Source organism: Thermobia domestica, chromosome 8 (genome assembly GCF_964235325.1).
Source record: "Thermobia domestica chromosome 8, izTheDome1.hap1.1, whole genome shotgun sequence".
In the NCBI taxonomy this organism is placed as follows: Eukaryota; Metazoa; Arthropoda; class Insecta; order Zygentoma; family Lepismatidae; genus Thermobia; species Thermobia domestica.
This window is the reverse complement of record NC_137461.1, coordinates 1,345,436-1,371,085: the sequence shown is the minus strand read 5'-3', so window position 1 is coordinate 1,371,085 and position 25,650 is coordinate 1,345,436. Positions and strand designations below refer to the sequence as shown.

General features: G+C 36.3%; 1 protein-coding gene across 1 annotated transcript in view; it reads right to left on the bottom strand.

Annotated features, from left to right (window-relative positions):
• Window positions 1–12,289, bottom strand: part of LOC145691527 (phospholipase A2-like) — an 87,271-nt gene extending 74,982 nt beyond the window's left edge. Inside the window, exon 1 of the mRNA XM_081766937.1 lies at window positions 12,057–12,289. The gene's annotated coding sequence lies outside the window, so the exon portion shown is untranslated. The remainder of the gene's footprint in view (window positions 1–12,056) is intronic.
• Window positions 12,290–25,650: the final 13,361 nt, after the last annotated feature.

The window sequence follows — 25,650 nt, the reverse complement described above, 5'->3', positions numbered from 1 at the left end:
ATTTTAGCAATTTTTACCCATGAAAGGGAACAAGATGGACCACCCAAATTTATCATGATACATGTTGAGGCCTGTACTATGATACCGAATCCCCTCCCGGGGTGCATCAATGTACCTATGTCTTATGATAGGGAATGAACACCTATACATTACCATATAACCATATAAGGTAATAGGACCTCATCCAAAGAAATAAATTAGGTCAAAACCAAACACGTGGTACAACGTAATGCTTACGTTTATATTTTGTCAATTTTGTACACCTAAAAGGGAACGAGGTGGACCACCCAAATTTATAGTGATCCATATTAGGGTCCTATACTGTAATACCAAATGTTTAATTGAGCAATTTCCAAATTAAAGAGGTGGGCCATTGTACCCCTCCCGGGGGTGCACAAATGTACCTATGTCTTATGATAGGGAATGGACCCCTATACATGACCATATAACTATATGATGTAATAGGACCTCATCAAGGAGATAAATTAGGTCAAAAATCAAACACGTGGTATAACGTATTGCTTACGTTTATATTTTGACAATTTTGTACCCCTAAAAGGGAACGAGGTGGACCATTAAAATTTATCATGATACATATTAGGATCCAGTACTATGACACCACATGATGAAATTAAGCAATTTCCAAAATTAAAGGGTTGGGCCAAGGTACCCCTCCCAAAAATTTAAAGGGGTGCATCAATATACCCATGTCTTATGAAAGGTAATAGACTCCTGTATACGCTCATGTGAACATATAAGGTAATAACACCTCATCAAAGAGAATAAAATCAACCAAAAACCAAACACGTGGTATAACGTATTGCTTACGTTTATATTTAGGCAATTTTGTACCCCTAGAAGGGAACGAGGTGGACCAACCAAATTTATAGTAATCTCTATTAGGGTCCTATACTATAATACCAAATATATTAAATGGGTAATTTCCAAAATTAAAGGGTGGGCCAAGGTACCCCTCCCAAAAATTTAAAGGGGTGCATCAATATACCCATGTCTTATGAAAGGTAATAGACTCCTGTATACGCTCATGTGAACATATAAGGTAATAACACCTCATCAAAGAGAATAAAATCAACCAAAAACCAAACACGTGGTATAACGTATTGCTTACGTTTATATTTTGGCAATTTTGTACCCCTAGAAGGGAACGAGGTGGACCAACCAAATTTATAGTAATCTCTATTAGGGTCCTATACTATAATACCAAATATATTAAATGGGTAATTTCCAAAATTAAAGGGGTGGGCCAAGGTACCCCTCCCAAAAATTTAAAGGGGTGCACAAATGTACCTATGTCTTATGATAGGTAATAGACCCCTATACATGACCATATAACCATATAAGGTAATAGAACCTCATCCAAGGGAATAAATTAGGTCAAAAACGAAACAAGTGGTTGTACTAACAATTTGGCAATTTCGTACCCATGAAAGGGAACGAGGTGGACCACCCAAATTTATAGTAATATATATATATATTAGGGTCCTATACTATTATACCAAATATGTAAAATGGTCAATTTCTAAAATTTAAGGGGTGGGCCAATGTACCCCTCCCAAATTTTTAAAGGGGTGCACCAATATACCCATATGTTATGAAAGGGAATGGACCCCTATACATGACCATATAACCATATAAGGTAATAGGACCTCATCCAAGGGGATAACTTGGGTCGAAACCAAACACGTGGTACAACGTATTGCTTACGTTTATATTTTGGCAATTTTGTACCCCTAAAAGGGAACGAAGTGGACCACCCAAATTTATTATAATACATGTTAGGGTCCAGTACTATAATACCAAATATATAAAATGAGCAATTTCCAAAATTTAAGGGGTGGGCCAAAGTACCCCTCCCAAATTTTTAAAGGAATGCACAAATATACCCATATCTTATGAAAGGTAATGGACCCCTATACATGACCATATAACCATATAAGGTAATAGGACCTCATCCAAGGAGATAAAATCGACCAAAAACCAAACACGTGGTACTACGTATTGCTTACGTTTATATTTTGGCAATTTTGTACCCCTAGAAGGGAACGAGGTGGACCATCCAAATTTATTTAATACATATTAGGGTCCAGTACTAAAATACCCAATGTTTAAATTGGGCAATTTCCAAAATTTAAGGGGTGGGCCAAGGTACCCCTCCCAAATTTTTCAAGGGGTGCATTAATGTACCCATGTCTTATGAAAGGTAATGAACCCCTGTATACGCCCATATAACTATATAAGGTAATAACACCTCATCCAAGGGGATAAATTAGGTCAAAAAACCCCGAAATTTGACTTTTTGGCAATTTTTTACCCATGAAAGGGAACGACATAGACCCCCAATACTAATAGAGGTACATACTATGGTCCTAGGCTACCATACCCAATTTTTAAATTTGGCAATTTCCAAAATTTAAGGGGGGTGGTCCTATGTACCCCTGCCAAAATTTAAGGGGTGGGCCAAGGTACCCCTGCCAAAATTTAGAGGGGGTGGTCCTAGGTACCCCTCGGTCATTGACCCCGGGCCAAGGTCATTGACCTTTGACCTATGACGTCACAAAAATTTTTGCTGACTCGGCGCAATATACGTCGGCCCCTACTACTATGGCGCAAGCTGCGCCATTGAGAAAAATTTTGGGGAGGGATTTTACTCTACTTTCGAACTACGAATTTTACTGTCGGAATAGCATTAAAACACGATTTTGAAAAGCTAATTTTCAAAAATTTTCCGGGGTGAACTCCCGTAGCCCCTGCTTCGATACTCGATGAATGAAGTACCGCGCAAGTAGCCGTATGAAATTAAAGGTTGGTTCGTTTTAAGAGAGAAGGGCCGCCCACAGGAGGGATGAATGGCGCAAGTTGTGCCATCGAGAAAAAAATTGGGGGAAATAAAAAAATTGGGGAAGAAGTTTACTCTAATGTCGAATAAGTAACTTTGCTGTCGTATAATTACTACTGACCCTACTACTACTACAAGCATTCAATAATACTACTACAGGAAATAAAAACAACAACAAAAATAACAATTACTAGTACTAGTACTACACTGGGCAATTGTTTTTAGAGGACTTGAGTTTTGAGGAGGGAAGAGATTATTAGTTTTGGGGGGAGTGCGCCATCAGCTTTGGGGGGGATGGGCATCCCTGCATTCCAGTATTTGTTCCAGAAATCCCTATGCCTGAATACTAAGATCATGAAAATAATATTTATTCGTTCATATGTTTGCCCGATTTTGGAAGGCGACAGTTTAAGTTCATTCTCAATTCTAATGAAAATACTTGACGTTTCTGGAATATTACAACGTTATTGTTGAGAAACTGCTTTTCCACACTGGTTTTTAAAACTCATCTCTTACACTATGCAGTATTTTAGTTAGAAAGGGCTTGCCTTTGGTGCGTAGAGTCCATGGTTCTATCCCAGCTTGTTTGTGGTGGACAAACACCGTGTGTGGGGGGATTTCTCAGGGTTTCATTCTTTTCCTCTCGCTCTATTCTATAATTTTATTCATTGTCACCATCATCACATTCTCCCTTAGCCCCACTACATATCGTGAGACGTTAACCTTTGGTTCTCTATTTAACGGAACTCGATATTTAATTTTATTTGCCGATACCTGTCCGATGTCGAATCTGGTTCGACATCATTTTTGTGGTTGATTTCATACAATGCAGGGTGTTGGTTTCTTTATTCTTTTGTTACTAAATGTAGTGGGTTTCAGATGATTTCTCATGATTTGCACCCATGTTTTAGTCCATGTCTTAAATGTAGAAGCTGGAAACCTGTTATTATATGCCAAACGTTGTAATTCGGCAAATTAATTCAAACTAGTTCAGACAAACTCGGGAAATATAAAAGGACCAAAAGGGTTGAATGAGAAATTTCCTTTCATTCATTTTCTTTTCTTATTCTATTTTATCTTTCTTGTACTGTTTATAACTACCAGACCAGATAGGAACACGAACACGTAAGGACAATTAAGAATACTCATGGCCTTCAAAATAATTCGAATACTCCTCCCTCTCGCAATGGGTTTTGTTATCGTCACGATCATCCGTCTAATGCCTCAGACTACACTCAGCGGCAGACACATCACACAAATACCTAATATATATCTGGAAATCCATGCATATGATGGATACATATTAGATATGACTTTTGTGATAAATGTAAATGTGAAAAGAACATTAGTTTGCATCTATATACGGTAGTCAAAAAGTTTCTATTCCTTTACTTAATCGCCCTCAAAGTAGACACATTAGGAACACACACACTTGCTTCCGTGTTTCCTCCAGACATGTTTTTTTTTTGGGGGGGGGGGGCACTGCTTACCCGGAGCTTTGATAGTGCACCCACGAAGGAGACCAAAGTAATACATCTATAATATGATAATAAATAGAATAGTATCAGCAGTGCCCCCCGGAATACTAAGTCTGCCCTCCCGGAACACTTTTTCAGAAAAAACGTCTGCTTGCTTCACCGCTGGAGAAACCGACGATAGTCCTTTTTGGTTTCTTTCAAAGTTCAGTTGTCTTTGTTGATCTCTTCCCCGGTGCCGAAATGTGAACCTTTGAGGCCCACTTTTAACTTTAGGAAGAGCCAAAAGTCCGATGGTGCTAAACTGTGTTAAGGCTGTCTAACAGATTTACCAATTTCCACATGCACTTGATGTTTGCTCCTGATCGTTACATACATACTCCTTATTTCAGCTACACTACCCGTACACTGCGTGTTATGACATATTCACGCTTGTCAAATTCTCAAATAGGAAAACTAAGGACTATATCACACAAGATTCATTGTGATTGGATCATAAATGCCAAACCTAAAACAACTTCTTAACTTCTCCTCGTATTTCCGACTAAACATTCAAAGCCACAATATCACTTACCTTGAAATAATTAACTTTTTTTAAAACGTTGACAATTTATGTAAATCATCTTCTAAAAAGTGAAGTAGTCATGTATAATATCTCATTGCACACTACACACAAAATGATACACTTTGCTTAAGGTGCATCACTGAACTTCGGCAGAAATGTTCACTACAAAAATCTATTATGGAAAAACTTTACAAAGATTTCTTTTTTGACTTCCTCGTCTTACATGCAACTCAAATATGTTAGAAGGTAAACAAGGGGTCGTGGGAGGTAATCCGGAAGTGTTGGAAGGAATATGTCAAGTTAAATAATATAATTGGACCAATAGCATGTAGGATGACCTTTTCGAGCATTGCAGAATATTTTACGAGGAATTGGCTTATAGTGAATACTAATAAACAGTAACTGTAGATAACAAACCTGTTCTAAAATTATATTTCTAATAAGTCACGGATAACAAAACACTTTAGAACAAAATTAAACTCTGTTTTAAGCGTTTACAATGCTACCATCACTCAAACGTGTATTTACGTGATAGCTGATATCTGTTATGTCCATGAAACAACAATGTTTACGGTCATTTATGTAATTTGTTTTCTTAAAAAAAAAAAAAAAAAAAACTCTGTTTTGGCTATAAGGTCTTACCTGGTCTTTGTTTGAGGGAAAGCGTCCTCGTTTTGTGTACTTAAAGAAATGAATCACCTTCTCTCAAATAAAATCTAAAAAGATTGAAGATAGTGCATGTTTTACATCAACCAATTACGCTTATGAGGACTTACTGGACAATAACTCAGTTGCTTGGACTTCATCCCTTAGAATCAAAGTTTAAGAAGCCATAGCATATTGAATACTTAGAATGTTGGCTTCGTATAAAATATTACAGGTTCAATTCAAAGCCTACACTGTACGTTTTTTTTAGTGGATTAACATCTTTTCTGCCATTTTGCAATTTCCCTTCCAAAGTGAATTTGGATATTGGTGTCAAAATCAAAGCCACAACACTTGCTATAGAAATTACTCTCCCATATTTTTCATTCTTTGATACAATATTTCAAAACATTTAGATTTCATAATCTATATCATCTTCTGGAATGTAGCATGTAGTGCTCTCAACGGGTCGGGTCGGATAAGGTTGAAGTCCGACCTGACCCGACCCGACCCGTGATCCGATCCGATTGACCTGACCCGACAACCCGACCCGAGCTGACCCGACTGACCCGACCCGACAACCCGACCGGAGTTGACCCGATTGATCCAACCCGACCCGAAACCGGACTCGAGCTGACCCGTTTAAGAGCACTAGTAGCATGTTTTATGTCAATTTTGTTTTGTTCGTGATACCGGAAACGACAACAAGCCAAAGGGCGAAGTTTGTGCGAAATAATTTTCTAATAACGGAAAATCTATCAGAAGCAGGCAGTTAGTTAAATTCAGGGCCGGCTCTACGATATGTCCAAGACGCGCATTTCCACGGGGCGCCAAGTTTCGAGGGGCGGCAAAATCTGTCATAGCTATATTAATTAAAATAAATATTTCTCATTGGAATCTGACTTCATGATTAAGTAGTTAAAATTACTAAGCTGATCTTCTATTTTAATAGTACATTCATAAACTATCTTTAAAGTGATATGGACAGTGATAAAGAAATTGGTCAAACAAATCTCAGCATGAATTGCTTTATTATTGTCAACTAGAAGAACTCAATTCTCGAACAGTAGCGAACACCTGTTCCGTTTAGTTAGTTATGACAATTTTGATATGAAAACTAGTTTTGTCTTTGTCACAAACAAGTTCCTTGAAGGTGGAAGGAAAACCAAGAAATAAAGATAAAAGAGCTAGTTGTACTGGAATTGAAATTGCAATATTGCTAGTTGCTATATTAAGATTGAAGCTTCTATAAAAAGGGTTACTACCATCTTTCCTCTGCAGGTATATTTGATTATCTTTCACTAACATAATAGATTATTATTTAAGGGAAAAAAAACAGACACAACGAAATTATATTTTTAGCGTTTCGGCTGTTCTGAGTTCAAGTGCTATTTCCCTCCCTTTTGTTGTTTATGATACTTAAAATGGTAGCTTTCAAGGTTTGTTCTTTCTGGAGAGGGCCGATGCAAATCATGCCATTCCACGGGATGGCAAATTGCCTAGGGTCGACCCTGGTAAAATTTATTAACCTTTTCTTCTTCTCTCTGTAAAAAATACTACTTGTCATACACGTTGAGAATAGAGTCTTAATACAATACTTTTCTCATTTATATTTCTTCGTGGGTAATGACATGCGATCTGATGCCATACACATTGAGATTTTGACTCTAGAAAAAATCGTTAGATATTTCCTAGAATTTATCTCATAGTATATAGCAGGTCTTACAATCACATAGCGAGGGAAGTATCACGAAACTTGTGAATCATAAATATGAAAAGTTTCACCTATCCAGTAGTAATTAGGCAAACGAAAGTAAGAAAACAAGTAACAATTTTGTGTTATCGGCCAAACAGGAAACTTTAACCAATCACGTGACCCGTAATTTGGCAAATATTTACGCCATAAGATATATTACTTAATTATTTCAAAACGTAATTTAGAATTTGTGATGGAGAAAATATATAACTAATCTTTCTTAGCAACGTTGTATTCATATCCAAGAAAGAAAACAGTTTAGTAGTTTTCTTGTGAATATTGTTTCTCAGGTAAATGAACTCACGCCACATTTGGATGTGCAATGAACAAACGGTTTTTCATAACACTTTGAATCTCTTTCCAGGTTTATATATGTATGTATTACACGTTTAAGTTCTGTAATAATTCTCGACTGCCGGAAATACATTCAATTACACCAAAAAATATACACAACACTTAGACGTCATTGATAACGCTCTGTTAAAGAAACAACTACATCCACTGCGATCATCTGTTTTAAAATAATCTCTCTGTTTGTGTTAATCTCTCTCATACAGAAAGAGAGAGAGAGAGAGGAAGAAAGACAAAGGCAAAAGTTTCAATGCCTATATTTGTCTTGTTAGATGTATAGTCACGTTCAAAACTAGGGTCTTATAATACCTTTATCACAGTGCAAACCTAAGTGCAGTAGTTATCACTAAACACTTACGAATCTGTTGATTTATTCTTCATAAAAGTGTGTTTGAGAGAATTATATCTTAAATATAAAACAGTAGGATGATATACATGTAGTACATATGTTCTAATCCAAGTAATGTCCTGAGACCTTCAAAAATTGCATTTAATCACTCAATGTCTTATTGTGCTGATCAGATTCATTCAGAGGCGGCTCTTTAGGGATGTCACATCGGTATAATTTACCATTTTATCGCTATAAGCTAGTAATTTAGTTAATTCTTATGCAGGTTGTGGCAATAAAAGGTACGAGACGAATCTGTAGTGTATGAAGATGTGTGGGAAGTGCGTTCCGAGAAAGCTCTTGTAAAACCCAGATTAATCGCAAATGCTGGACTTAGGCGCTTTCACGGGTTACGCGTAAAGGTGGTGGTAAAGATACTGTCTCGAAATATAATGTTCCTGCATTTAGTGACAGCGATGATATTTGTTTAAATGTATTGTGATCATTGTAACATTCAATCAGCAGTCTTAATATTACAATCAAACAACGCATAAATTAAGACTCTTAAAACGTAAAAAGAGTTCCTTGGTGGCTAAGAAGTTAACGTACACTCCTTTGGCGTGGGAGACCCGAGTTCGATTCCCGGTGTTAGTTCATATGGTTCGGATTCCACGTTAATCAGTAGGTGTCTCATACAGCCTCACTGCTGAAAGGGGTGTTAAACTCAACTGAAAAAAAATAAAAAGTAAAAGCTGCAAAATAATCAAAAATAGCGGAAACTCACTGGAATGACTTCGTAAAGTTATCTTGTTCGTATGAATGTGAAATACCTGGAGGAAGGAAGATATTGATATTGGAGTAACATAAGTAGACTTTAATCCTCTAGTATTTACAATTGAACACATAGCAGCAAACCACATGCTATTATAGTAAAACCACATGGAAACGAAAAACCACGTAAACTAATATAAATAAAATTTCCTTTTTGGGAGGTAGCAGCGGAAATAACGTAGACTGTACACTGTAAAAAATCGTTGTGTTATTTCAGCGACATTTCTATGTGTTAAAATATAATAAAAACAGATGGTTAGAACAACTCACTCCCTATTTGGAGTTGTGTGTCAAATGCCGGTAGTTGAAATGACGCACAGCCTGTGTGTTAATTAACACAAGCGTAGAATCTTCGGTGTTGTTTCCTGCTTCATTGCCAAATATGCTGACCATATAATTATAAAGGCTTATATGCACTGAAGCTACAGTCAAACACAGTAGAAAGAAATACTTAAACAAATACAGGTATTCGCAAAATTTCAACGTACAAACCGCGTGATGTGTTCTCAATTGTTTTACATAATGTTTCTGAAGAAATATGTCAACAGCGAGAAACAACACCGTATTACTGTGCCACATCTACACTGTACTAGAGCTCACCAGTCAACATCCGGGACAGTGTTTTCAGAAATGGCGGAAAACCAGTAGAAACACGATTAAGAGGCAAATATACTATAAGGGTATAGGTAAGAGTTTGCTATCATTCTTGAACAAGTTGTTGGTGAAGGTTGTGTTCCGAACTATCAAGAAATACTTCACAATAAGTATTGGGGAGGACGACAAAATAGTTTATGAAGATTTTCTAAATGAAGTGTTCTGTAGTTTACTATTCTTATTTTAACAGTAGAATCTTCGGTAATAGTAAGCATGCACACCACAAGTTTTTCTAACAGAAAAATGGTTCCATCAACACCACACACGGAGTTATTTCAACACCGAAATAGATGTCGTAGTAACACAGAAGTGTTGTCGAACTGACACCAAATGGTGTTAATCTAGTGATCTGACCTTGAATTTTAATACAGGAAGTTTTGAATTAACACTAAAGCGATGTTACTTATACGGCTTTGACCTTGAATTATGACACAGATTGTGTGTTGAAATAATAAGAAAATGATGTTGAAGTAACACAGGGACTGTTATATTGATGCTTGACATGGTGTAATATTAACACACTACAAACTGTGTTATTTTCTTCGTGTTGGTGCAACACCACAAGTAACACTCAACAGTTTTCCTCACACAACCGACCCTGACATGGTGTCGGATCAACACAGAAAACGCTAACACAGATTCGAATTTAACACCGCTCAACACTGGTTGTGTGTTAAAACTAACATACCGCGTGTGTTAAAACTAACATACCGCGTGTGTTAAACGCTAACACCGCGGGGTCTGTGTTGAATTAACACCGCATAGTGGTAGTCACGCTGAAACCACTGCCCTGTGTTAAATTTGAGTTGAATTAACACAACCATTTTTTAATGTGTACACTTTGCTCTACCAATTTCCTGAAATGACATGCATCGTATAATCGCACTAAGATTCCGACGAAAATGCTAGTCAAATTTTCATTGGAAACCATGTGTTAGTTCTAGACAAACATAAATTAACCATTTGAATTGTATTGTGTTAGCATATTGTGAAGCTATTTTAGAGCAGAAACAATTTTAGGGCTGAAGCTGTAGGTTGAACGCTTATCTGCTGCTAGCGGTCCTCGTATACGTGGCTTTTCTTAGGGTTCTCCCGTTTCCTCCCACATTCTCATTCCAGCAATTCTTTTAAAATTACCCACTTTCATTAATCATCTTTCCATTAGCCTACAGGAACTTACAAATAAGAAATAAAACACGAGAAGAACTTTAGAACATAATTAGCTTAATGACACCATCCCAAAACTCAGCTGATGGGACTGAAGAAAGCCCCTGAAAGAAATCTCAATTACGACAGCCACTCAAAGGGGTTTGAATCCAGGAGATCTCAATAAAGAAGCCAGAACGCATACCATTAACCACTTCATTGATGCCACAGACCAATTTGGGAAAGTAGTCTGTAGATCTATACATAGGCGACGACTTTGGGGGGACAGGACACTCCCCCAATATTTAAAGGTGGGGTCCTCGGCCCCAATATAATCCAGTAGAAGAAGAATTAACAAAGATGAGCAATAATTTCTATCGCAAATATCGTCTTACCTTTATTTCAATATTAGCACAAGCCTTCTTATTCGATAGAAAACACCATTTTCAAAATGGTGTTTTTAGTAGAGCACTGAAACTTCAACCAACACTCTGGTATCTCTGATATAGCAAGTGAAGACCAATGTAGCGTGAATTTTGCAGCGGAGTAGCGGATCGAGATCCGGGAGAGGGGAAACTTTCATCAAGCAGTTGATAGAAAACGGTTGAATATGATAATATACTTATTCATTGTTTGGACCCCCCAATGTTTTCTTCAAGTCGGCGCCTATGGATGTATAATTATTGTAAACACTACTCCAGGCTTGATTCATGCTTATAGTAATTCAAATAAATGAGTCCAAACCAGAAATTTGTCAAAATGAAATGAAATTAAATTCTTTCAGTTTAACGTCCCATGATTATGCCCTTTAGGCTAAGGAAGACGATGATTAAGAGTCTTCATCCAGGCGAAATTAAAATACCACTAATTTTACAGTAATTATGTGATATGTTCAAATAGATAAAAGATAATCGAAATGTGGAACAAGAGCGCCCTAGACAATATTATTTTACATGAGAAACCGTTATCACGACTCACTTATCTGCTTTGGATTTCGAGCCATTTTGAAAATCGGCATTTATTTTCGCGTTTCTAAACAGCTGAAAACGGAAAGCCACTAGGTGACTTGTGATAACGGTACCTCACGCAAAATAATATTGTCTAGGGCGCTCTTGTTCCATATTTCAATTATCTTTTATCTATTTGAAGATATCACATAATTACTGTAAAATTAGCGGTATTTTAATTTCGCCGGGGTGAAGACTCTTAAGCAAGAGAATGATAATGGAAGAGAGGGAGGAAACGGAAGTAACCCGAGAAAACCCAGGGATACGATGTTGGCCAACACAAACTTACTTGGCGGATATCGAACTAGGAACCCTACGCACTAAATGTAAGAACTCTAGCACTGAGGCACCGTGCCACCCCTCCAAGAAATTTGTAACTGAAGCTAGGGTGCAAGTGGAGAGATATTTGATTAAAGTAGTCAGAGACAGTTTGTAGCTTACCTTTTGATCGTTTCCCAGCGGGAGTGTTGTGTTCGTCGTCCGGGCGGATCGTGATCACTCTCTGAACCACACAAAACAACAAATGACCTAGGATTGTCTTCTCGCTTCCGGCGTCCACTGGAGATTAAATGATGCTGTTTTCATTGCATGTACATTATATAACCCGGGCGCCATTGTAAATGAACATAAAAATGACAGAAGTACTCAGGGTTAGTGAGAGAAAAAAATACTTGAAAAATATTAAAATACGAGTTTTCCTATCGCATGAAAAATTTATAATCTGCTTCGTCAGCTGAATTTCAGTCACAAGAATTAGTTTTCCGTATATTTCTTCACAAGTGTGGAAATTGTGGTGGTTGTATGTTGTTTGTTGTTTTAATGCAACATTTCTTTGATTTATTCCTAACGTATCGTCATTTCTGTAAATTGCGTATGTGAAATGTGTTTCACTGCGTCCTTGACAATTGGACTTCCGAGGCCTTCCTTTTTTATTTTCTTCCAAAGTGGACGTGATATTCCATAAACAAATTGTTTGAAATGAAACCCACAACATTTGCTGCCGCTGCGAATACATTTTCTCGATTTTCTTTGGCAACTTGCGTAAGGTCGACGAACGTGAATACCCATTGATATTTTGTTCTTGTAAATTCTCTTTGACAAAGTCCATTCCAGTTGGATGAATGCAGCCAGAGCTTTCCTCAGCTCAGGTGACCTTCAGCCGAAACTGCTTGCTAGTCATACACATGTGTACTTAATAAGTGCAATGACTTTGAGCTAACACAATTGTTTCAGAGTTTCGTAATATTTAAATATTTTTTTTTGTTTCTTCCTATTTTAGCCTAAGTCTTATGTACACTTTTATGCTCTTGTACATATAAACAGGAAAAAGTAACTTACTTATCAACTGCGAGGTCACACTGTTATAGCTAGAAAGTGAAATTTGTACACAACAGTATTCCTTTTGTCACTAAGGTAAGGGATAACCAAGAATTTTAGGAATGATCCAAAAAAATGTATCAAAAGATTACGTTCTTGGTCAATAATTAGTTTTTGGATCAGGGGCTGCAAAATTTTTGAACGGCCCCTAAATCATTTTATTTTTATATATTTTTTTTTTAACGGAATAAACACATCATATTGAGTTATGTGATAGTTTGGGTTTGGCTACACTACAGGTAGTTCTCCAGATATAAGGCCCCCAAGAAAATTTTTGCCTGAAATATATTTTTATATTTATATAAAATATATATAAATATCTTTTGACTCAAAAAGGATTTCTTAAAATACAAAATCATAAGGGAGAGGGATACCAAGAATAGAGTAAGGAGATTAAACTTGGCATGTATACTTCTCATTAAAAAATAACTGAATATGTCTTCTAATAGTGTTGCCAATCCAACAAACATTGTAGTTTTTCAAATGGCAATGCGTCAGGTTATTACACATTTTCAAATGTACCACTCGTTTAGAAGGGCTGATTGTGACACTGACCACTACCTGGTAGCAGCTATAATAAGAGAGAGGTTATTGTTGAATAAAGGTAATATTCATTGTCCGAAAACGGAGAGATTCAATTTACAGAAATTAGAAGAGAGCCAGGTAAGAGAGAAATACCAGATTGAAGTTTCGAATAGATTCTCGGCTTTAGAAGATTCGGAGTGCACTAATGTTGAGAATACCTGGATTGAAATTAGAGATAGCATTAAAATTTCAGCAAAAGAAAAATTGGGACACGCGGAAATACGTAGGAACAAACCATGGTTCGACCAGGAATGCATAAAAATAGCAGAAAAGAGAAAACAGGCAAAATTACGCTGGCTACAAAATCCGAATGAAATAACTACACAAAATTTCGCAGATATCAGGCGGGAAACTTCCAAAACTTTTAGAACAAAGAAACGCGATTTTCTGAAAGCTAAAATTAAGGAACTTGAAGATAATAGTAAAAATAAAAACATCCGGGACATGTATAAGGGAATCAACGAATTTAAGAAAGGCTATCAACCTCGTGCTTATATATTAAAGAAATCTGACGGTACAGTTCTCACTGACACGGATAGCATCTTAAATAGATGGAAAGATTTCTTTGACGATTTGCTTAACACGCAACCAAAAACTAGTGTGCGTGGAGAAAAGGAGATACACACCTCAGAACCGTATATTCCAGAACCCAACCGAATAGAAGTAGAAACCGCTATAAAGAAATTAAAGAAACACAAATCTCCGGGTGTAGATGAAATTCCGGCTGAGTTAATTTTAGCTGGAGGCGCAAAATTGTGGAACAAGATACACAAACTTATTCTCGTTATCTGGAACAAGGAAGAATTGTCACAAGAGTGGAAAGAATCAATCATTGTTCCAATTCACAAGAAAGGTTACAAAACTGACTGTAATAATTAACGAGGCATTTCTCTTCTGTCAACATCCTATAAAATCCTTTCAAATATTCTATTAGCAAGACTGACCCCATACGCAGATGAAATTATTGGAGATTATCAGTGCGGATTTAGACGAAATCGATCAACTATCGACCAAATATTTACCATTCGCCAAATACTCGAAAAAAGTGGGAATACAATACCCCGGTGCATCAACTATTTATTGATTTTAGAAAATCGTACGACTCGGTTAGGAGAGAAACATTATACAATGTTCTTACAGAACTTAAAATACCGAGAAAGCTAATTAGATTAATTAAGATATGTTTAAATGAATCCCAAAGTAAAGTCCGGATAAGAAAATTTTTGTCCACGAGCTTTCACGTCGAAAATGGCCTGAAACAAGGAGATACGTTGTCGCCATTATTATTCAACTTTGTCCTGGAATACGCTATAAGGAAAATCAAAGATAGCAACCAGGGCCTAGAGTTGAACGGTATTCACCAGGTTATGGCATATGCTGATGATGTAAATTTAATAGGGGATGATAGGAGAACAATAGAAAGAAATGCAGATATCTTATTAAATGCTTGCAGGGACATGGGTTTAGAAGTAAATGGAGAGAAAACTAAATACATGGAAGTGCGTCGGGACCGTAATACAGCAAATTATAGATGCGTTAAAATATTAAATAATACTTTTGATAAAGTGGATAGTTTCAAATATCTAGGATCAATATTAACAGTGGAAAATCATATTCACGAAGAAATTAAATGTCGACTAAAACCAGGGAATTCGTGTTACTATTCGGTTCAAAATCTCTTGTCGTCGCGAATTCTGTCGAGGAAGTTGAAGCTTAAAATATACAAAACGATAATCATGCCTGTTGTTTTGTATGGCTGCGAAACATGGTCACTTACTCTGAGGGAAGAACATAGACTGAAAGTATTTGAGAACAAGATCCTGAGGCGAATATTCGGACCCAAGAGGAACGGGAATGGGGAATGGCGGAAACTTCATAACGAGGAACTACATAATTTATATGGTCTACCCAACATTGTTAGGGTCGTTAAGTCTAGGAGAATTAGGTGGGCGGGTCATGTAGCTAGGATGGAAGAAAGTAGAAACGCTTTCAAAGTCTTGACTGGAAGACCAATCGGAAAACGACTATTAGGAAGACCTAGGCGCAGATGGGAGGACAATATTAAGATGGATCTCGCAGAGATTGGAATACCAAGTAGAAACTGGATGCAGTTAGCTAAGGATAGAAGTCAGTGGAGAGCTTTTGTGAACGCGGCATTGAACCTCCGGGTTCCATAGGCCATAGAGTTAGTTAGTTAGTTAGTTATGTAAAAGTAAAACATACAATACTACACTTGTCGCGCAGTGTTGAAAAGAGCTACATTATCGTAAATACACAAATTTTGGTGAGCTCTACAACAGAAACAAGACAATTCAGACAGACGAGACAATGCATACGCAAAGTATTTTAGTATCTACTGAAATGATCATGATATGACGGATTGATTGAATACAAACAAACCTACAAGGAATTGAATATTTTACTTGTTTGAAAAACCTTAATTCCGAAAACCTACTTATGTAAGTACCTCGTTCAATTGCACAAGTAGTTTGCAATAGGTATGGAGATCACAACGCCGTTTGCAGGAACTTAATATCTCAAATCGTTCTGGAGATATGGTAAAATAAACTGGTAAACTTTGAAACACTGTTTATAATTATGTGATTCCGAGAACTTATTATATTTACACCTATCAAACAGTATTGTAATGTTAAACAAGCTTTTCGTGATTTGGTTTTGTGTTTAACATTCCTTTCAGCAGGGAGGCTTTTGCTGGATTTTGTATTTTTATAAAGTACCATATCAACTTCGAAAGATAACCTTACCTGTAGAAATAAGTTAAGTATTAGATTTGCATATCTACATTATATTTAAAATAATTGCATTTTCTTTATTTACTTTTTTTTCTGTTTTAAATCCTCAGTGGTCGACAAGTTCTAATCCAGACAAACCATGATGAAGTAAGAAATGATTGGACAGCAAGGGCGCCGATTTCTCTGTGAATTTGGAAGGGGGGGCACTCAGACGCAGAAGGTATATATATGAGGATCTTAAGACAAATTCCATTCAAATTATGCCAAATATTGTATATTTATAAATACACTAGGGGGCCCACATGAACTTTGGAGGGCCCCCCAGGATCGACGCCCTTGTTGGACAGTGCAACGCAACAATAAAGCTTGCTCTTGATATCCAAGCCCATTCGAGGTCGCAGCCTCTGACGCCTTTCGAACACACAAAAATGCACTCCACTTCACACTTGCTGTCAGCTGTTTAACTGGTTTAATCTTCAACGAGGGTGAAACAATATTTTTTCTTTCTTAGTTTAACGCGTCACGACTACGCACCGAATCTAAGGAAGATGGTGATGATCAGATTGATGATAATAGTGCAATTGCGAAAGTAGGAGTGCCGAGAAAACATATATAGTGTTTTGCATTACAAATCTCACTTGGCGGGAGCTGAGATCGAACCAGGGACCTCATGCACAGGAGATGCACTCTCTACTACTTAGCCCGCGCGACCTCCATAAAACAATAAGAAATATTAGCTACACGGTACAAATGTCATTTTCCACAGGCTCTGTTATTAATACAAACTCTCACAGTTTAGACTTCGATTGAGTTGATGCAAATAGACATTGTAGGCCTCAAGAAATTGTACGCCTATTTTGTGTTCTGGTTTTAACCGTGTCCTAGTTTCGAACGGTTTTAGTTTTTTTTAAAGAAAATATTTTTTGCATCTGCGTAAAAGAAACCGGTTTTCTACATGACGTAAGGTACTACCAAAAAAAAAAGTAACGAGTAAATTATTTTTTCCTGCTCATATACTCGGTAGGCTCAAGGAGAGAAATGATTAATGAAAGAATTAGTGCAATTAAAATCTTTGAAGAGGGACAGAGCCCCTACAAAACAAGTGGTCTTCACACGAACTCATATGAACAAACATCGAACCAGCGAACTTTTGCATCAGAAGTAAGCTCTCCAGCACTCACTTTTCATGCTTCCGAAAATAACGTAAAACTGAAGAACAATATTAACGTACGGAATTTGATCTTCTGTAGCGTTTAAGTAAAATGTAAAATATTAAGATAAAATTAAATGTTTCAGTTTACCATGTACAAAGTCCATAGATATGTCCATTAGGCTAAGGAAGACGATATGAAAAATATTATTAGTAGGGCTGTGCGATATGTCGATATATCGATATCAGCTTATATCTATAATCGATATCGCAAAAATATCGACGTCGATATATCAATATCGTCGATATTCGATATTGTCGATATTCGATATCGATATCCGATATTGTCGATATCGACATATCTATTCGATATCGATATCAGAAAAATATCGAATGTCGGTATCGAAATTTCGATATCGCACAGCCCTAATTATTAGAAGCTCATACGAGATAAAGTGGTTTAACTGATTGGTTTGGAGTTTAGCGGCCCTTTCAGCATCGAGAGTACGTGAGACGTGTATCTAAAACTTAATCGCATTTGAGCTCGCAACGGGAATCGAACCCGGATATGCCTTACCGAAGACGCGTACACTAACCATATAGAAAATGGATTAGTGTCTGAAATATTTAGGGCAAAGAGATCTGAGATATAGAGTTTCCTAGAATTGCAGTTAGCTGCAACTGATATATGTAAGTTTCTTTACCAGAACCTAGATCGTTGTAGATGTCGCTAATCCACATCTAGAGGAAAAATTATATGCTCTTATCCATAAGTGGAACGAAAGCAAAGGTCGGGTAGCTCAGTGGTAGAGCGGTCAACTTTGGCGCACGGGGTTCCTGGTTTCATCTCAGCTCACGCCATGTGGGCTTTGTGGAGAGCAAACATCGTTTCCGTGTGCTCCTCGGGATTCTCCTGTTTCCTCTAACTTTCATCATTCCACCATTGTCATCCATCTTAGCCCCGGTGAAATGTTAAACATATAAAGAGAAATGAAAAAATAATCTATGGTCAGTTGAGATCTGTATATCAATTTAAATTTAACGTCCAACGATTATGCACTGACTTTAAGGAAGACACTGGAGATAATGAATGCAATGGTGGATAAAGAAAGCGGGAGAAGACGATAAAACCTCGAGAAAACTCATGTACAAGGTGTTTGTCCACCTCAAAGCCTACTTGGTAGGGACTGGGATCAAACTAATGACCTGAGGTGAGCGCTCTACTATTGAGCCACGGTAACCCCATCTCTACTTCAAGTACGGGTACCGATTCTGGGGGAAGGTCCCAAAGTTGATCCCCTTAATGAATTAGTTATTTGTACATCCTCTCATTTGCTATATATTGTCTGACTATATATAATCACGGAACACATTATATCCCAACGTGCTCCTTCCTACTCGAAGTTAAACAGAAATCGGTGCCACTGATTTGAAGCCAAAGTATTGACACTTTTGAAGTTCAGTTGCGATCATATATACAATATTTTAAAGAGCTGGGAGGCAAACTTTTATTGAACACCACTGTACATATTTCAAATGTCTTTCTTTATCTTGTTTCTCACTAAGCTAATGGCACAGTACTTGATTTAGCTTTTATTTAAAACAACGCTGCATTCTTAAATAGCGATCACATTTATTTTCTCTGAAATGAATGATTTTTTAAAAAGTATTTTTAACATTAGCGATGGAGTCGGAGACTTGAACCTGACCTTGTGTAATAACATAAGCATCTATTTCCTGTCCATCTCAGAAAAAGTAACAACGTTTTGTCATTTATTCAGTGACATTGAACAGCGTGCTTCATACAATAATAGGTCAACACATTATCAAGTCCCTCCCGGTCGTAGTTGTTGAGAGGTAGATGATAGGGCGGAAGTTCAATCATCCATTTCCGCCAGGATCACATGCGACCAGGAATTTTCCACTATCATTTATATCCCGGTTTCTGAAAAATATACCGTTCTAATAAATGAATTATTATTTTTCTAGCTTCCAAATAATTATAAGTGGCAGTATCATCTATTGCTTTATAATTTTGAAGGGGGAGGGGAGTACAGAAATAAAATGAAATATTTTAGTTTAACGTCGCACGTTATATCCTTTAGAATAAGGGAGACGATGCTTAAAGCAAGTAAATGATGATGGAAGAATTGGTGGAATGAAAAGTGGGAGGAAATAGGAGTACCCCGAGAAAACCCAGGGAGATGATTTTGTCCACCAGAAACTTATTTCGCCGGAGATTAAAACTGGGATCCCACGCTCTACCACTGAGCCACCGTGACCTGCGGGGGGACATTCAGGCAAACATAGTTTGTTGTCACATATCCAAACATATATCGAAACAAAAATATCCAGAGTCAGGGAGGCTCAACTAAACTTTAGGGAGCCTAGAACGCAGTATCGACGTCCATATCTCGAGACTAATTTACGCGATAATTAATTATCAACAACAAATAACAATATTACAGGAAGTGGCTAGGATCTTTAGTTAAATGTATCATTCCGGCATTCACCTGGCGCAACAGAGGTTAGTGGTTTATAATATTTGGTTGTTGAGAAACAAAATTATTATTTTCCTGTAATTTCATCACGTTACTTCAAACTATGTAACAAGGGACCATTCCGATTTGGTGAATTCAATTGCTAAAAATGATTGCTAGTACTGGATTCAGAACCAAAAGAAACAAAGTAAAAGAGGGTGTTTAGTGACAGACCGTGTACAGGATGGGAGATAAATGAGGGCAAAGGCGAAGATTGAACGTCTAGAAATGCCATGATAATTTTGCAATGAGTAGAGGGATTGAGATCGAAGTTGGATATGAGGAATATATGTAGTTCTAAACTGAATAGAAGTAATGTGAACCATGTGGGACATCTGAAAATCCGCCATGTTGGACTTAGCGCAAGAAGAATATACAAAAAGGGGTTATGTGAGTAGTACTCGCAGCACCTGATCTAACTTTTGATTATTCAATTTGGGGCCACCATGGACCATAGCGAATGAATCAGGGATGCTTTGGCCCGGGATTGCGTCACCTATTGAAATTTTGCTAATGATTATTCAGGGGCCATGCACGCTAGTGCGAATGAGTCAGAGGTACCTTGGCCCTGCTATGACGTCATTGAATTGGGAGTTTTGGATCAGAGGATATGATGATTCTTTAAAAATACTAAAAATATGATCTTGATGATTTGTTATGTTATGAATTAGTACAGGTTTATGAATGCTTTTTATTTTTCGTTTCCTTTTATGACATAAAATTTGGAGATTGTTATCTCTTTGATGAGATGGACTAACACTGGTGCAAACGAAATCTTTAGTTTTACGTCCCACGGTTATGCCGCTTAGGCTAAAGGAGACGGTGACGATGAGAAATGAATGAAAGTGTGGGAGAAAATGGGAGTATCCCGAGCATAATGTTGCCCACCACAAAACTACTTTCGCTGGGTTTGAACCAGGGACCCCCATACAGCAGAGGTGAACGCTTTACCAATGAGCTACCGCGCTCTTTACTGGTGCGAATGAATTAGAGGTATTTGGTTTGAGCTAATGTGTTCGTATGACGACATCACTGAACTGGGATTTTTAGCTTGGAACTTATGGCTTGTTTCGTTCCCTTTTATGGGTTTGATTTCTTTCTTGATGACCTATTACATTATGAATTAGTAGACCCAGTAATAGTATAAATTAGTATTAGTATTCCTATGAAACTCGAAAACTTTGGAGTTCCTCCTTGGCTAATCGGTTAGCGTATGCGCCTTTAACGTGGGAGACCAGGGTTCGATTCCCGGAAGGAGCTTATGCGGTTCGGGTTTCACCTTAATTAGTAGGTTTTATCCTCGCTGCTGAACGGGACGTTAAACTCAAAATCAACTTAACTCGAAAACTTTGGGAGGAATACTTGATTTTTGGTTAAGATATAGTTTTCATTTACGGGACTTATGGGACTCGAACCACGATATTCAACTGTCAAAAAGTGTGTCCAGGAAAGCATACATTTATTTGAGACGCATAAAAGAGGGGGAGGGGCGATCCCGAACTTGGTTAACAATAATAATTTATATTGTATTCGTTTGTGGATTAAACAAAACTGTTGGAAAGATTTAAAAAGGTTCTTTCTGCATTGACTTATAATCATATGTTGAAAAAGAATCGTCAACTATATCGTGTTACATATGCTTACGTATTCGTTGTCACAGTATTGTTGGCATTGTTTGTTTGAACAAGTACGGTGTTTAATTGTCAAATAGTGTGTAATGGTTTACTTTGAAAAGATATTTTAATTCTTTGAGAAGGAGAAAAGGGACGAGATGATATTTTTTTGACCTAGTTAGTACCTCTTGTTTCCGTCTGTGACGTCACATTTACGTTTTGTTTAAAACTGATTGTTTCATTGTAATAACGATTAATCATACTCATGTAACGAGATAACATTGAGGAGTTATGACAAAACAAAAACATATATGTGTAATGGTTTACTTTGAAAGAATATATTCATTCCTAGAGAAGGTAAAAGAGGGAAGTGATGAGCTGAACCTAGTTACTACCTTCCGTTTCCGTTCGTGGATAAATAATAATGACGTCATGAGTATAGGCTTTTATAGGGCATAGGTACATGAACGAACACTAAAATTTCATGATTGGTGGGGTAATTTGGCAGAACCAAAGTCATGGTCTCCAGAACTAATTTTAGTATTTGATCACCTAAAATTGCTAAAGATATAATTTGGGAAGGTTTCTAACCTCATGTATTCTCTTTATTACGTTATAGGCATGCACAGGCTAGATTTAGTTTCCGAAGGTCATGAGTTTGATTCTCGATCATGGCTTATATGGCTTATATTAACAAATTTTTGTGCTGTTTTGGATTTATGCTCTACATAGACGTTGTGTGAACTCTTCAAAGTAGAGTTTACTGTCACTTTATTTACATATAATGAGGATATGGGTACCTTAATGCACTCCTCTTAAGCTTTTCGATGAGAGAGAACCACGATACTTTAAGGTTACCTTCTTGGTCTTGGTGTTAGTTCGTGTAATTTATATCTTAAATAACATTGACGGTTTAGTTAAAATCATCATCTCAAAATATTTTAGCCAAAATTTTTCAGTGAGTGCAGAGGGAATTCTTTCACGGTTAACCGTCAAACCTTATCCGGTTTTTAACTATTCGATTTACACATAAACGGTGTTTTAACTATTCGATTAACAAATAAACGATTTTTAACTATTCGATTAACAAATAAACGGTTTTTAACTATTCGATTAAATTTGAGTCTTCACTTTCCAGTTATTACAAAAGTTCAAGTGAAAATTTGAAACTGAAATTTCTAGAGCTCAAAAGTTTAAAATCAAAAAAATTGAACTGAAATTTTCGAATTAAAAGTTTCAACCTGTCAAACTAAAAATTTTATAACTTGAAATTTTCAAATCACAATTTTCGAATTAAAAAAGTTGAAACCAAATTTTAGAAATAGAAAGTTGAAACTAAAATTTTCGAACAAAAAAGAAATAATTTTTTTCAAATTCGAAATTTCAAATCAAAGAAAAAATTCAAACTGAAATTTTAGAATTAAAAGTTTTCGAAACAAATTTTGGAAAACTACAAATTTTCGAACAAAAATGATGAAATAAAAAATTTCAATTTCAAAATTTTCAAATCAAACAATTTCACACTGAAATTTTTGAACTAGAAATGAAAACTAAAAATTTTCGAAACATGAAATCAAAATTTTCGAACCGAAAGAAGTTGAAACCAATTTTTTAGAACTAAAAAGTTGAAACTAAAATTTTCGAATAAAAATGAAATGAAGATTTTTCAAACGAAAAATTCGAACTGAGATTTTTGAATTAAAACTTTCAACCTGTCAAACTAAAAATTTTATAACTTGAAAATTTCAAATTTCATTTTCGAACCAAAAAGGTTGAAACCAAATTTTAGAACTAGAAAGTTGAATCTGAAATTTTCGAACAAAAAAATGAAATCAAGATTATTTCAAATGAAAAAATCAAACTGAAATTTTCGAATTAAAAGATTCAACCTGTCAAACTAAAAAAGATTATAACGAAATTTACAAATCAAATTTTTGAACCTAAAATTTCAAACCAAAATTTTCGAACTGAAAGTTTAAAGTTTCGAACAAAAAATAATTCGAAATTTTCATACAAGCTTTTTGAAAAAAAATAAGCAGAGGTTTGAAAGTGATCACTTAATTAGATTACACCTTAGAAATAAACGGTTTACAACAAATGAACGTTTTCGACTACATTTGCAATCTTGAAATTTAAAGTGTAAAATTAATGAATGGATTTCAAGGTCGAACTACAAGTTAGAGGTAGGGATTAACCAAGTTTGGGCAAAAGTAACTTTTCATCAATAACTATCCTCTATTCAAGTTTTATAGTCATAAAAGTTTATCATTTCAGATAACGAGAAAACTCCATATTTTTTTAAATAGCAATGATCTGTTGGTCATAACTCATTTCCTAAGGTATAACCATAGCCGTGTACTGATTTTAAAATTTTAATTGTCTTGAAAAAATATTCGGGACTAAGTTTTTGAGACGATGAACCGTTTGGTAAGCCATAGGCGAATCGAGACATTGATATTGCTTGAAATGAAGTTTAATCAAGCTTTATCTCATCAGCAGCTCTAACTTACGAACCGTTTTAGTGAACTATAACCTTTTATTTGTTTTAGATAAACGTCGACGTGATGAGCTAGTTGGCCAGCCATAATCGGACTTTTTTTTCGTATCATCTTGAAAGCACGAAATTCTTCTTAGAACGGTTATAGGCGTTACGCTACGTGAAAACCCGAATCACGCATATTTTCAAGACCTTGAATCTATGCCTAGAGACGAAAAGAGAACATGAAAAATCTCACGAGACTAGGCTCTAGTGTCGTCTCGCAAAAATATCTGACTTCTCGTCTCGCTAAGGAACGAGACAAGACAATACTTTTCGCGTTCTCGAGTCGATTTTTACCTTTGAGACATCCCACTATTGTATTTGAAGTGCAGAGTTGGTCTCTGTACTTTATCTGCATATCAAAATGTAGATGAGATTCGTATTTGTTTATCAATATTTGAATTAAGAGTCATTGGTATAACGTGTATTTTATTAGTCATTGGTATAACGTGTATGCATTCGTAACAGTATTATGGTTACTGCATTCTCTTAGCTCTGTGTGGTTGTGGCGAACTTCAAAACTAAATGAAGTGAATGGAACATGGAGAAATTCAAAAAGTGCATAAGTCCTTGCAGTCAACTAGATGTAAAAGTCCTAAACTCCTAAATATCAAAAGTTTGGGACTTGTGTTCATGAATTTACAACTTATTTCCTTTAGGACTTATGAACGTTACTCTTTTAATCAGTTTAAATAAAGAAGTTGAAACATTAACTGAGGGCTATTTTCACAATCATTGACACAACCATTTAGGTACGTATGAACATCTAGATACGTTGAAGTAAATAAAACCACTGATAGAGTCGTGGAAATTGTTTTTGTTAACTATCAGTAGAATAGGCGTGCACCAAATAGATTTAGTATCCAGCTGCTTTCTAATTTGAGAAGAATCAACTTCGTTTGAAGGGTCACTTTACCTTTGGAAATGTGCCACACATGGAAACCTACCTTCGAAACGGTAACTCATTTTTTTAGTCCGTGACCCCTTTTCCAAGGGTCAATGGAATCGGAACAATCATCATTTCCCTGCAGCACTTATCAGTTGCACTAAAGAACCCTGTATTATAATTATTCTCTAAAATGTTGCCAACTCCACACCATTTGGTCTCTGGAAGAAGATGCAAATGATTCAATTAGAATAACGCTTATGTCATATTCGTCAGAGCAAGAGTGATGTACCGTTTTTTGTAATTTTACTAGATCCTGTTTTAACTCTAGTCTCATAATCTTTCTATAATTTGTGTATTTGAATCTCATAAGACAAAATGTAACAAAGAACTTTATATATTTGCAGTAATCGCGTATAAAATGAAAAGAGACAAGCAGTCGGTTTTAATTGAATTCCTGTCTTCATTAAATGTCCAACTTAACCTTTCCTAATTTAGTACCTAACCTAACTTACTGAGAGACATGTTAGATACATATGAGTTTAGACTATTATAATGATTTAGTTTCTTCGTTATTCCAAACGTAAGTTAA